This window comes from Protopterus annectens, chromosome 15.part0 (assembly GCF_019279795.1).
Source record: "Protopterus annectens isolate FY-2018-M chromosome 15.part0, PAN1.0, whole genome shotgun sequence".
Lineage (NCBI taxonomy): Eukaryota > Metazoa > Chordata > Ceratodontiformes > Protopteridae > Protopterus > Protopterus annectens.
This window is the reverse complement of record NC_056749.1, coordinates 103,835,999-103,851,271: the sequence shown is the minus strand read 5'-3', so window position 1 is coordinate 103,851,271 and position 15,273 is coordinate 103,835,999.

Sequence of the window (15,273 nt, the reverse complement as noted above, 5' to 3'; positions counted from 1 at the left end):
AAGTTTGGCTTGTGGATATGCAGCAATTTCATTAAGGTGGGGTCAGAGATTGCTTTGTATGCCAGACAGAGATCACCTCTGAGGAGTCTGTATGAGATGGAGTAGAGGAACAGGGATTTTAGCCTATCCATGTAGGATAGATTTTTGAAGCCATGGATTCTCCTGGTCAGGAGTCTGTGAGGTCCCTGCAGCTGCTGCATGTGCTTCACCAGGTATATGCAGAAAGGGATGTTATGCTTGATGATGGACCTGGTAAGGGAGGAATACAGGGAAGTTATGCCTTCCTTGTTCCTGGAAGAAATACCCTTACTAATGAGGTAAGCGTGTAGAAAGCTCTCCGTACAATGAAGGCAACATGCTGGTCAAAAGTTAGAGTGCTGTCAACTTGGGTGCACAGGTTCCTCACAACTGCTTGCATGGTTAGGACATTGTTACTAATGTGATAATCTGTGGCAACATCACTCTCCCCAAAGGGGATGATGATGCATTTTTTTGGCATTTAGTTTGAGGCCGTGTTTCTGGCACCAGACATTTGTCTGAGTGAGACCCTCTTGTAGTATGTCTACATCACTAGGGGAATTTATGACAGGGCCCAGCTTGCAGACATCTGCAAACATGGTCAGCCATAGACCTCTGGTTTTGGCTTGCAACTCAGAGAAGTATATCCCAAACAGCAGGGGCGCAAGACAGATCCCTGGGCTATGCTGCTCATTACAGGTCTACTACATGAGGTAGATTCCCCTATTTTGACTGAGTGAGTTCTGTCAGTGAGGCAGTTAGCTACCCATCTTGTCAGATACAGATTTATGCATTAATCCCTATGTCACTCCATGGGTTGCCAACTGGTTTACTGACAGAACCCACACTGTAAAAGTAGCCGACTCCAAATCCAGCTCCAGACAAGTGACAAGTGGAGTACCTCAGGGTTCAGTCCTGGGCCACTCTTGTTTGACATCTACTTCTCTGAAGTACAGGCCAACACTAAGGGACTCTGGCTAACAAAGTACGCAGATGACTGCAAACTGGGAGCCATTACTGAATCCCTAAATAATGTGGATATTCTACAAAAGGGCCTTATAGAAACAGATGCTTGGTGCCAGAACCATGGGCTCAAGCTCAATGCCAAGAAGTGTATAGTTGTCCCCTTTGGGAAAAAACATGCACCCATGAATTATCACATAGGTGGCAGTACACTAAACACCAAAAGTGTGATAAGAGACTTAGAGACACAGGTGGACAGTGGTCTCACCTTTGATAACCACATCACCACAACAGTCAGGAAATCCTTCTATGTGGCACATCTCATCACTAAGGGCTTTTCATCCAGAAAAAAGGAGGTCATTGTCCCACTGTACTCATCCCTCATTAGACCCATTATAGAATACAATGCCCCGTTTGGTATGTACCTCTCAAGACATCTGCAACAACTGGAAAGGCCGCAGAAATACCTCACTAAAAGAATCACAGGCCTAAAGCAAATGCCCTATGCTGACCATCTAAAAAAACTCCACCTATACTCTGTGGCATATCGTCTACTCAGAGGTTATCTCTGCTTAACATACAAGGCCATGTCAAATCCAGAGCTGTTGGACATGCTATACTTAAAGAAATCCCAGTCCCTCAGAGTCACATGCAGAGATCTAAACCTTGTCATCACAATGAACAAAACATGTTGTAGGGATAGGTTCCTGACCCAGAGACTCCCATACTCCCCAGATCCCAGTGTTCCATGGCCTTGTAAATCAGGCTAGTTAGGCTGATGGGTCTATAATTGACTGGATCAGAGGGATGACAGTGGGCATCCTCCATTTGGCTGGGACAAAAATGGTATTCAGGCAGAGGTTGAATAGGGTGCCTAATGGTGCCTGTGAGTTCCTGCCTGTGTTGATGTAGGATGCAGATTGGGATGTTATTGGGTCCCATGAAATCTGGTTTTTAGCCTTTGAGAGGGTGGTAATGACTTGTTCCCTAGATATAAGAGGTGGGGGCAGGTGCTAGGATATCCTGGATTACTGATGGGGGACATAAGGGTGAAGTTTTCACTGAACCTGTCTGCCAGCAGGTTTGCTGTACCCATGGCATTTGTGTACATGGTGTTCTTGACCATCAGTTCTGAGCAGATTTGGGTGTTTCCCCTTAGATTGCAGATGTATGTGAAGAAAGACTTATGATTGTTCTTAGTACATGTGGCCAATTTGGACTCAAAGTTAGCTTTGGAGGACCTCACTAATACCCGTATTTGCCTGTTTAGGCCAAGGCGAGATTGCTTCCAATTTGGCACCTGTTCTTCTTTGTCCTGGACAGCAATGTTTTCCTTTTGTTGTAGAGTTTATTCATAGCCAATGTCCACCAGACAGGTTTAATCTTCCCTGAGGAGGAGGATTTTGTCCTGTCAGGTATTGCTGAATCCATGCATTCATATAAATGGTCGTATAGTACTTTGATGTAGGTTTGGACAACAGTGCCAGTTCCTACTGTTGGGGAGGGGGTGTGAAGCTGTTTAGACCTTCCCTCAGGAGGTTGTAATCAGCTTTGGTGAAGTTTTTTTGTTTAACCCTAGCTGGGGGGGGGGGTCATCAGGGGAGATGGTGACTTCAAAGCACATCACTTTGTGGTCTGAGCTTACCAGGGATGATGACACTGCATGGGTGCTGTGGTGGTTTCCTATGTTAGTTAGTACCAAGTCCAAGATGTCGTCACATCTTGCGGGGGTGTCAACCAGCTGATCCAAGGCATTGACTTTGACAAATTCAAGAAATCATTGAGCATTTGTGTTCTGGCTCAAGTACTTGTTCCAATCAATGGTTGGGTTGTTAAAATCACCCCGGATCAGGGTTTAGGGTTCAATCTTAATAGATCTAAGGAGGTACAGATAGGTGGTGTGTGTGTCCTGAGTCAATGTTGTGGGCCAGTAGCTAACTATGATTTGAATAGGGGTCTTGTCAACTGTTAACTGCACCTGGAGCATCTCCTCTGCATCATACTATTTGACCAGTCTAGAGGTGTGTATATCTTTAATATATATTGAAACACCACTTCCTTTGGCTTTCCTGCCCTCAGTTTGTGGTCTGTATTTATGATAAGATGAGTAACCAGACAAGGTTAGGGTGCTCTCCACATCTTTGAACCAGGTTTCTTCCAGGGTTATGTATGCTTGCAATGAGTGCAGTTTCATGTTGAGGTTCATAGCATTCAGCAGCATGACCTTTAAATTGCGTTTAATGAGATTCTCATGTTGGCAGTTTTGACCTCAAGACATTGCCTAAAAAAGGCACTATGGGGGCAGCGAGGCCCTTTGCCAGGAGCCTGAAGCCCAAGGGAGACAGATGCAGGCCATCTCTGGCAAAGCATCATGGTTTATTAATCATGTCTTCTCAGGCCAATAGGTACTGGATCCCCTTAGAATGACACCAGAAACTAAGCCAATTGTTAAAGTCAATCATTTTTTGTTTGTATTGAGGCATCCTTCTGGGTGACAGTAGAATGCTGCTTAAGGCTAGTGACATATCTGCTTGGAACACATATTCAGTGCCTTGATCATGTCTCTTTTTATATAGTCCAGAGAGGTATGTCTCAAGTCATTCATGCCAACATGTACTATGACAAAGTCATAGCAGTACTTGTTGAGAGACTTCAGTACCTGGGTGATGTGGTGGATTCTGGCACCTGACAAACAACTTACCGTGACTTTCTCTTTATCCAGCATGGTGAGGGGCACATCTGTGTATCTCACAATGGAGTCTCCTATGATTAATATATTGTATTTATGGTTAAGCCTTAATGGTTGTGAGGCATAGGCATGTGGACTATGTGTGGTATGTGGTGTGGCAGACTGTGGAGTTTGTGTCTGTTTTGGTCTCAGAGGTCTCTTTTGTTTAGGTATGTTTTTGTTAAGAACCTCCCACACATGTGGGTGTGTGTTGTGTTGGTGTGGGTGATATTTGAGGTGTGGTGTTTGCACAGACAGCCTTCACAGTGCCAGGTATACTGACTTGTAAGGGATAAAGCAAAGACAACAGGTTTTTAATGTAATTGCATCTCTCACAAATTGTGTTTGTAGGTGGTACTAAGAGATGATTGTCTGTGTACATGAGGCAGTTGCTACACTGTCTCAGGATGGCTATATCAACCAGATTAGTAGGAGAAACTGCAGGAAACAGTCCATCCATATTTGTCAGAATTGATGAGGAGGATGAGCTAAGGGGGGCAAAGCTGGAAAGATCCGAGATGGGTACTAGTAGCTTGTATTTGTACAAAGGCTGTAAGGAAGCTTCACTACCTCAGGATTAAGCGAATGCTAGTAAGGGAAAATTTGGAGCTGGAATACCTTGCAATGGGTTAAATGAGCACAACAGCAGAGTGCAATCCACACACAAGTGCAGCCCCATGCAAATACAGAGTTTAAATACCAGAAAAGATGGAAGAATCTAAACGCTCAGATTACTACCAATCATGCTAGCCCCTGCACTTTCAACCAATCATTCATGCTAGAGAAGTCCAGGCAGCTCTATTACTCTCAGAAACAGAGAAGGGAGGCTCTTTCCAGCACAAGATGGCTGCCAGCAAAATCAGCAGGCAAAACAACCAGACCTGGATGTAGCAAACCTGTATCCAGACTATGCTACTTGACTAGAACACAGAAAACTCTCAGAAAATGCACAGAAAAGCACAGACAGAGCACTCACAAACAGGAAATATAACTCTCAGTATGAAAACAGCAGTTTACAGTTAATTAATTCAGTAAAAATCCAGTTACAGTAATGAAAAACTACTTATAATAAGTAAAACCCACTCTCAAGGGTAAAGTGCCTCAAATAAAGCATGAAGATATCCAATGAAAAACTCTGAGGCACACAACGACTATAAAAGTGAACTGCTTAATATAAAAACTGACATAAAAAAAACAAATAGATTCAGATCAGTTAGCCTTTCACATTTATCCAAATGCTTCATCAGACTGTTAACAATGAATGTGTTACTATATTTAAATAGCAGTTCCTTTACTCACTAACCAATCACTGATAAGTAACTAAATATAAATAATCTCGCTTCTAAAAACTAATGGCTGAAAGATAAAACACATTTGCAAATACATAATACTGCTTAAGCAAAAACCATAGGTGGTATATATATATATATATATATATATATATATATATATGGGTCTACCTGATAACACAGACACGCTAAAACACTGACAACGAAATCACCGACACCACAAAACCAAAAGTTCAGAAACACGAAATGTCACATACCCGACAAACCACAATCCCGACACTCAACAAACAAAACAAATCCCCTGTCCAAAAAGCACGCACACAACACAAGCACACCAAAACCTTACAAACCTACACTGAACCTTACATACACAACTATCTATGCACTAACCTTAACCCAAACCCTAACCCTAACTCACTTAACCCGCTCCTATCTCTAACGTCTGTCACTATCACACACTCACCTGACCCGCACCCTAACCCTAACTCACTTAACCCACCCCTAACCCTACAGACCGTTGCTATCGCACACTTACCTTTCCCACACCCTGACCCTAATGTCCATCCCTATCGCACACTTACCTTTATATGTTGGTGTTCTCAGCATTGGGATTCTCAACTGTCGGTCTTCTCCATTGTTGATCTACCGGTATCGGTGTTCTCATTATCTGCGTTTCGAGATTACGGCATTTTCAGGTAGACCTATAGATATATATATATATATATATAAATATCCTCAATGCTAAAAATTCTTCATGAAACATTTAATTACTGTAGATTGCAAATGGATTCCAAAAGTCCACTTATATAAGAAACTAAATATAAGTGATTATAATAAATTGATTTCATGCAGTTGCTCACATACAATATAAAATATAAAATACCTAACGACTAACTCCACCTAATAGCAACAACGAAGTTCCATATATATAGCTAATAACATAACATCAAATATCTGAAGCTATGTACATTTTATATATGTATGTGTTTCTTATATATATCTATTTAGTCTTAACCATTAATATTTCTGGCTATAAGAAAAGGCTTTAATGAAAGCCTGTCATTCAAGCTCGAGGATCTATCCGCTTGCAGCCTCATGATCCATCTGGCTTCCCTTTGCTCTGTATAGTTTCTATGATCTCCTAATCTATTGTTCTTCCATACTAATTCTATAACAGTGAACTTAAAGCTATGTTTAGTGCCATGGGTGATGACATATTTTTCTAAGGCATTTCTATCATCTTCCCTGTTAATGGCATAGATGTGTTCTCTAACATGTTCACGTAGGGTCCTATTCATTTTCTCTACATAAAAAAAGTCTACATTCTGCGCAGACTGCTAGGTAGACCAAATCACAGGTTTTACAGTCAGCATACAAATCAAACTTATATCTCCATCCAGTCTTTGGATGGGTGAAGATGTGCCAACGGTGTTTTACCTTTAAGCCATTAGTTTTTAGAAGTGAGATTGCTTTATATTTAATTACTTATCAGTGATTGGTTAGTGAGTGATGTAGTAACACATTCATTGTTAACAGTCTGATGAAGCATTTGGATAAATGTGAAAGCGCTAACTGATCTGAATCTATTTGTTTTTTTTTATGTCAGTTTTTATATTAAACGGTTTGCTTTTATAGTCATGGTGTGCCTCAGAGAGTTTTTCATTGGAATGAAAAACTACTTAGCAATAAAATTACAGTTAAAACAGTACAAAATGGTACAAAAATTAGGTGACACAGTGTAAAAGCTTTATAACAGTGCAAAATGTAGCAGATCAGCTGTATAGCATACCAATAAGTGTTAGGAAGTGCAATTCAATGAAATAAATGTAAAGAAACCCCACTTATTCTGGTCATAGAGTGTCAGGAATTTCTGCTACATCGCAGTGGTGAATCAACACTCCTCAGCCTGGTAAAAACAAGCTCAGATTAATGCCCAATTCTAATAGTCCCTGCACTTTCAAACAATCACTCATGCTAGAGATGGTCAGGCTCTGTAACTCTCACTAACAGAGAAGACAGGTTCCTACCAGCACATGATGGCTGCTAGGAAATTCAGCAAGCAAAACAACCAGGCATGGATGCAGCAAAGCTGTATCCAGGCTATGCTGTTTGACTAGAACACAGAAAACTCCCAGAAAATGCATAGAAAAACACAGATAGAGCTCACACAAACAGAAAATGCAACTCTGTATGAAAAAGCAGTTTACAGTTAAGTAATTCAGTAAAAATCCCGTTACAGTAATGAAACACTACTTAGCAAAGAAAATTCAGTTAAAACAGTGTAAAACAGTACAAAAATGCAGTAAAACAGAAAAAAGCTTTATAAACCTACCTATGAACCTATGAACAGTGCACAATCTAGTAGATTAGCTGTATAGCACAACTATAAGTGTTAGGAAGTGCAATTCAATGAAATAAATTCAGGAGCGACCTTAGGTCAACTGGTACCCTAGGCAAAAGGGCTTCACTGTGCCCCCCCCACAACACTGTGCTCCCCCCACAACACCTGGTGCCCCCATCATGGTCTACCTAGAGCAAATAAATACTGGAAAAGCGCCCCTGCTACAGTGGCTCCCTAGGTGGCTGCCTAGTTGGCCTATGCCTAAGGCCAGCTATGAATAAATGTAAAAAAATACACTTATTCTGCTCTTAGAGCCTCTGGGAATTTTTGCTATGACCACTCCTCAGCCTGATAAAAAGAAGCACAGCTCCCTGCAAACACAGGGTTTAAATGCCAGAAATGATGGCGGAATCTAGAAGCTTAGATTACTACTGAATCCTGCTAGCACCTGCACTTTCAACCAATCACTCATGGTACAGAAGGACAGGTAGCCTTGTTACTCTGACATTATCCCAATATCCATGATATTAAGCCAAATGAATGCCTTCTGAGCACAATCATCATGATGTCACTTTTAGTCGGGTCACTGTTTCTCGATCTCCCTTGCCCTCTATTCCTTCTTATAAAACTGCTTGTTCTCCCTTTTTCTCTACCATTGCAGTATACATTATATATTTGTGCACCATCACCTTTATATTTGCTTTAAATGGATGATTTAAACACTAAAAATACACTATTTTAACCTTGCATCATGAAGCAAATAGAGGAGACATCCAGCTATGTGAAATGACATAAGACATCCATTTTTTACTACTTTAATTTTGTCATTATGTAGTCTCTTCATGAGGTTTGTTTGTATTATTTAGACATTTCAGTTAAAATGGTTTATGTTTTTAGTAAGTGAGATGTAGTAGCTATTCATTACAGATCCATGAGGCTATAAAATAGTATTCCTGAATAAACATATAAGATGACATTTAAGAAGTAACTACAGAGGGATTAAATTGATGAGTCACAGCATGAAGTTATGGGAAAGAGTAGTGGAAGCTAGGTTAAGAAGGGACGTAATGATTAATGATCAGCAGTATGGTTTCATGCCAGGAAAGAGCACTACAGATGTGATGTTTGCTCTATGAGTGTTGATGGAGAAGTACAGAGAAGGTCAGAAGGAGTTGCATTGTGTTTTTGTAGACTTAGAGAAAGCATATGACAGGGTGCCTAGAGAGGAGTTGTGGTATTGTATGAGGAAGTCAGGAGTGTCAGAGAAGTATGTAAGAGTGGTACAGGATATGTACAAAGGTAGTGTGACAGCGGTGAGGTCTGCGGTGGGAGTGACGGATGCGTTTAAGGTGTAGGTGGGGTTACATCAAGGATCAGCTCTGAGCCCTTTCTTATTTGCAATGGTGATGGCCAGGTTGCCAGACGAGATCAGACAGGAGTCCCCGTGGACTATGATGTTTGCAGATGACATTGTGATCTGTAGTGAGAGTAGGGAACAGGTGGAGGAGACCCTGGAGGGACGGAGATATGCTCTGGAGAGAAGAGGAATGAAGGTCAGCTGGACTAAGACAAAATATATGTGTGTGAATGAGAGGAAGAATAGAGGAATGGTGAGGATGCACGGAGTAGAGATGGCGAAGGTGGATGAGTTTAAATACTTGGGATAAATAGTTCAGAGTAACAGTGAGTGTGGAAGAGAGGTGAAGGAGAGAGTACAGGCAGGATGGAGTGGATGGAAAAGAGTGTCAGGAGTGATTTGTGACAGATGAGTACCAGTAAGAGTGAAAGGGAAGTTCTACAAGAGGGTAGAGAGACCAGCTATGTTATATGGGTTGGAGACAGTGGCATTGACAAAAAGACAGGAGTTTGAGCTGGATGTGACAGAGTTAAAGATGTTAAGATTTGCACTGGGTGTGATGAGGGTGGACAGGATTAGGAATAAGTATATTAGAGGGTCAGCCCAGGTTGGAAGGTTCGGAGACAAAGCCAGAGAGGCAAGATTACGTTGGTTTGGACATGTGCTGAGGAGGGATGCTGATTATACTGGGAAAAAGATGCTAAGGATGAAGCTACCAGGTAACAGGAAAAGAGGAAGGCCTAAGATAAGGTTTATGGATGTGGTGAGAGAGGACATGCAGGTAGCTGGTGTGACAGAGCAAGATGCAGAGGACAGGAAGAAATGGAAACAGATGATCCGCTGTGGCGACCCCTAATGGGAACAGCCAAAAGAAGATGATGATGATGATGCTGATGATGATGACAAGAAAGGAAACTGACAAGTTCTTGAAATATTACTAAAGAGAGAAAGAAGTGAGCTGTTTTATATATAGATTCCTTGAGAGGACTCTCTTTTTCTAAAGAATGTAAACTTGTTGAGTTTCCAGGAAGAATGAATTATTATCAGAGGAAAATGATGGCTTCAGAATGAGAATGAAGAGAGACAGAAAATAAGTTAAGGTTGCTATAAATATGAAGATATTTGAGGTTTAAACTGTGAAAAGCCAACATGAATACATTTACTGCTGACAGATGAAGTTAACATCAAAGGTAAGATGGCACAAAATCTATCCTTTTGAATGAGCAGGATTTACTTACTTATCAGCAAGGAATAAAGAAATGAATAAAAGGGTAAAAAGGTTGTTAATTATATAGCAAAGTCAGAAAGCATTTAGGACTCTGATATTTTATTTTATTTATTTAACATTTGTTGACCAGGAAAGTCCAACTAGGACAGAGCCTATTTTGAGTGGAAGCCTGGGGATAAATGTTCCAGATGCATGTCTTTGGAATGTGGGAGGAAACCATAGTACTCAGAGGAAACCCACATGAACACAGGGAGGACATGCAGACGTTGCACAGAAGGTACCATAGCTGAGAATCAAACTGGAGAACCTCTTGCTGTGAAGTGACCATGTTAACTGCTGCACCACTGTGCAGCCCATTATATTTCAGGAAGTATCATTTGAGCAATCTTCAGGAAAAAAATGACAATAACTTTTTTAAGTATCTCAAGTAAAATGTAACATCTCTTAACAGTATGCAATTCTTACAGTGTGACAGAATTTAAGCTCGGGGGAATACCTTGCTGTAGGACTGGGCTCCATGAAGTTGCTGTCCAGTCTTGTCATTCAAGTCACACTAACCCTTGCTCATAAAATACACTTGTAAGCAGGAGACTCTTGTTCACTAGATCCTGTTTTAGTTGCTCACTGTTTTGGTGATGTTGACCAAGAGGCATACCTCTCAACTGTACAGAATTTCACAGAATGTCCAGATTTTTGCTTCATATTTTTGGGCAGTTTTTCATAAAATTGTGGTTTTCTGGCAAATTAGCGGCAAATCATTAAAGACTGAAGTTAGAAAATAATGACAGGACATTTAAGTCTCATACTTCATACCCTTCAGAAAATCCACACTAATGCAAAACCTGTTATTCTATCAAATTTTTAAGTTTGTAAGAGCAATATTTAAAAATGTTCCCTATTTTTGGTCCTTTGCCCCACTTTTATTTATGGCTTTGTCCAGATTTTGTGTTCTAAGAAGTTGAGAGGTATGCTAAGAGGTTGCAAGTACAGAACTAGAAGAGATCCAGCTTTGCCTGTCTGCTTCATGTTGCTGTCCATAAAGCTCTTAGAACATTCAACATGTACATGTACAGGCTTGTAGTCTGTATTCCTTTTCCTTAAAACAAACTTTACAATGTCTTGTGATCAGTAGAAATATAAGTAAACATCTGCTTCTATAAACATTTGCACTTGATAAACCGTTGATACCAGCAAACGCCTGTTCTACTAAATGTACCTTTGCACTGCTTGAAACCTAAACACAGGAAAACCTCAGCACTACTGCCAACTTTTCATAAATTGTGCGATCCAGCACGATAATCCTGATAAGATGCTGTCTACTTTTTTTTCTTGATAAGTCATCATTAGTAAAATTATCTGTACTGATGCTGTTTTCTGCTGCTGTTAGTAACTAGGTTTTATCTGTGGCAACTGATAGGCTGCTAGGCAAGGATGGATGTCAGATAGCAAAGACAAACCTTGAAAATGAGAAATATTTCATCCTCTTAACTCCACGCACACAAAGCCATTGTTCAGACATTAACTCCTTCTATCCCTCTCAATATTGCTTTTTAAAAACTGAATACAAAGCAGATACTTCTTTCAATAAACACAGAAGGCTGTTAGAATCTAAATACATAAAGTAACATGACCAAATCAGCAATGTAAAGTTAATATTCATTCTGCCCACGTCACTGATTAAATCAGTAATTTCACAGAATGAAGTATGAAGTGCTTCTGTAGACTTCATGTTGTATTTTAATGGATCTTCATTGATGCCTACAACATTTACACCATTCATGTTAAAAAAGGCAATGTTCATCACAGCATGTTACTATCTGTTCAAGATATTTAGCTAGAATCATAAAAGATCAAAACCTAAAAAGACAGGATAATATCAAACAGCTAGATGACTGTAACAGAAATAACAGGTCGGTCCACTACAAAAGATCATGTGTTATAATACTTGTGACGCCTCACCACTGGATCATTAATTAAGGAGCCTCTATCCTCACCCCGGGCCCCAGTGGCGGACATACATTGGGAGGATGACAAGGTACACACACACACACACACAGTATTTCCAGATGTAGCACTCTACATCAAGTGCAATTTCCCTTAAGAGCACACAGAGACCACAGTCAGTCCGGGGCTGGTTTCTCCCTCTGTCTCCAGATCCCCAGTAAGACTCCCCACTGACACAGCTATAGAGTTGAGATCTCAACTGAGTGGACAAGCCAAGACCTTCAGCACTCTCTCTGTCCAACCAGTGCTTTATGTTCCTTTCCAAGTAGCTGATATGCACACACTCTTTGAGTTTTATATACACACACACACACACACACACACACACACACACACACACACACACACACACACACCCACACACACACACACACACACACACATACACATGCATACACCCGGGAAAGCCTGGCACAGGTTTACTAGCTATGCCCCCTTTTGCCCAGACTATAAGGTAGTTATCACTGCCACCAGCCACCTCCTTATCAGCTACTTTAAGGGCCTTAACAAAGGTTGGTCAATCTTACTGTGTAATGTTACTGTTAATACAAATGGTAGTTTGACCAAGAGCAAGGCTATTAGGAGCTGCCCACAGTGTCACCAAATAAATATGCAAGTACTCTCAGAACTTAAATAGCTCTACAAAGATTAGCCACAATGAAATGTTTAAATATATTTAATAATAAATAGTAAAAGAACAAGAAAATATTCAGTATATATTTACAGTGACATCAGAGTTCAAAATCATAGGAAATATTTAAAACAACATTGCAGGACAGTGTTAAATAAAGAAAAATATCTAAACTAAGCTTACATATATTCCTGACTGTATTATACTGTTCCCTAATAACTTACTTCATCAGGGTAAGGCAGTTGTGTGGTGAATGGTTCCTGTTGTCAGGTCAAAGACAGAATACAGAATGCTTTGTCTCTCTCAGAGTGCTCTCAAATTAATATCTCAAATATTACTGCTGGGCTAGCTTGCAGAATGGTGTAATTTCTTGTCATCTGACTCCTAGTCCCCAGGCCCCAAAACAACCATCGATGGCAGCAGATAGCATTTAGTATCTCCCTGTAAAAACTACATAGACAAGGGCTTTTCCTCAGATCTTTGGCAAATGGTGGAAGTCATAAAACAATAAAACACTTCCAAGACAATGCAAGAAGTTCCCTGATTTTAGACAGTGTTTCTTATTGCTGCATTGAAGCTGAAAGATATCATCATTTATTGCACAGCTGTAAAGTAATTTAATTTCAACTATTTTTTCTAAAATTTACTAGACTGAGGTTAACCTCCTGTATCCCAGTTTCCACTGTTAAAATACATACATCTAAACAGTTACAATATTGCATGTATATTTCTGTTCTATTCCAGTAGGGTACACTGTGGATACATTTCAATCACTTTGCAAAAACTTTTTCAACACACACTTTTTTTCAAACCCACAGTTTGATATACACATGTCATACAGTTCTTATACATTTGTAACACAACCATCTTATATGAATCATGTTGATATTTACCAATGACATATAATTATTTGCAAAATTCCAGATAACTGGGCTGGCATTATTTCCCTTTGTCACAATACTGATTTGTTATAATGGCAAATTCAGTAGCCTGAATTGCCTACAGCTTGCAGGAAAAGGCAACTAACCTTCAAAATATTGGTATGTGGATGTTCTACTCCACAAACACTTGCCCTCTAAAAACTAAGAGCTACCATTCTGCCAGACGTGCTTCACAGCCTGTGGATGTTGTATAGTTAGGGATATACAATAGGTCAGAACATTGCTGTGGTATCAGGCAAGTAAGGAGGAAGTGACAGTACCATGGAAGAGTAGCTAAGAGAGCTAAAGGCACTATAACTGCCTGTGAATATCCAGAAAAGGGAGTCCATGCTTCTAGTGGATAGCTACAGATTCTACAGGGAAAACAGGCAAATGGCAGTCTTTCTGGAGATGTACTGAAAAAAGAACAAACCAATACAGACGGAGAGCCATTACACTGGAAACTACTGAGAGGAAGGAGCTGGTCCAACACACCATACGTGGTAAAGCTGTAGTTGTGACACTGACAAATGTCAACAAAGAAGAAGTTACAGCTTACAGGGATATACATACAAAGACATCTGAGTGGTGTGCACAAGATATTGATGTAGAGTTTGCCTGTCATATGATGTGGTAGGGAACACTGCAGCAGCTAATACAATACACAAGGAGGAAATCAAGTCTGGTGGTCAACAAAACATAGTCATGTTTGCAAATACTATGGCAGTAGATATGGATGTGCAACAGATAGATGTCCAGGCAAGGAACATACAGGTGGAAGGCAGTGACCACAGAGTGTGCAAATTAACACCAAGGGTAATATGAGGTGCCCTGCACAGAGTATTATATGGGTCATGGGTGGCATTTTCTTCACCCATACATCTGTATGTCACCAGTTCTACAGCATTTGTGAGCTGAATGACACAGGGAACAGTGGCCATTATATCCTTCTGGTGTACTGTCTTATTTCTGCAAAATGCCACTTTGCACACAATTTGACGTTCAGTGACTTGACTGACAAATGGGTTAGGATTAAACCTCCTCTCTCAATATGTACTGTTAAATTTTGAGAGGGAGGCACATAATGCCATTTGTGCAACCTTCCTTAATATGCACCTCAGGACTGTTAATTCCACCTAAGCCTCATAATTTGGTACCACATACAGAAGTTTACCCTACAGCTATGGTATGTTGGTATGCCAACATTCCAGCTGGAAATGAAACAAGTGATTGCAGTGGCATTTCTACTGTCAGATGACATCTCTGCAACACTGATTTCTGAAACTTTAGACCAATTGCAATGCTGTCTCCTTTGTCCAAAATCTTAGTAAAATGTGTCCGCAAATAACTTCTATAATAGCGCCTTTACTGTCAGCTTCTCACCCCTACTCAGCATGGCTTTCACCCAGAGCAAAGTACTATGACAGCACTTCTCAACTTTGTCAACACCATTAACCAAGCAAGAAACAATGGTAGCCTGATTTCTGCTTTATTTCTTAACTTATCAAAAGTCTTGATACAGTCTCTCATCCCTGACTATGTCAAAAGCTATCTTCTCTTTGTTTCTTAACAACATCCTTATAATGGTTGAACAGCTACCTAACAGAATGACAACAGTCTGCCAAATGATAAAGTGTCCTTGAGCTTTCCTACCAGTCCATATCAGAGTCTCCCTTGGATCTGTTATTGGTCCTCTGCTTTTTTATATTTTCATTAAAAACTTCCTTACTGCATCCCAACATGCCTCCTTAATCTGGTATGCTGATGACTCTACCCTCATATGTTCTGACAAAA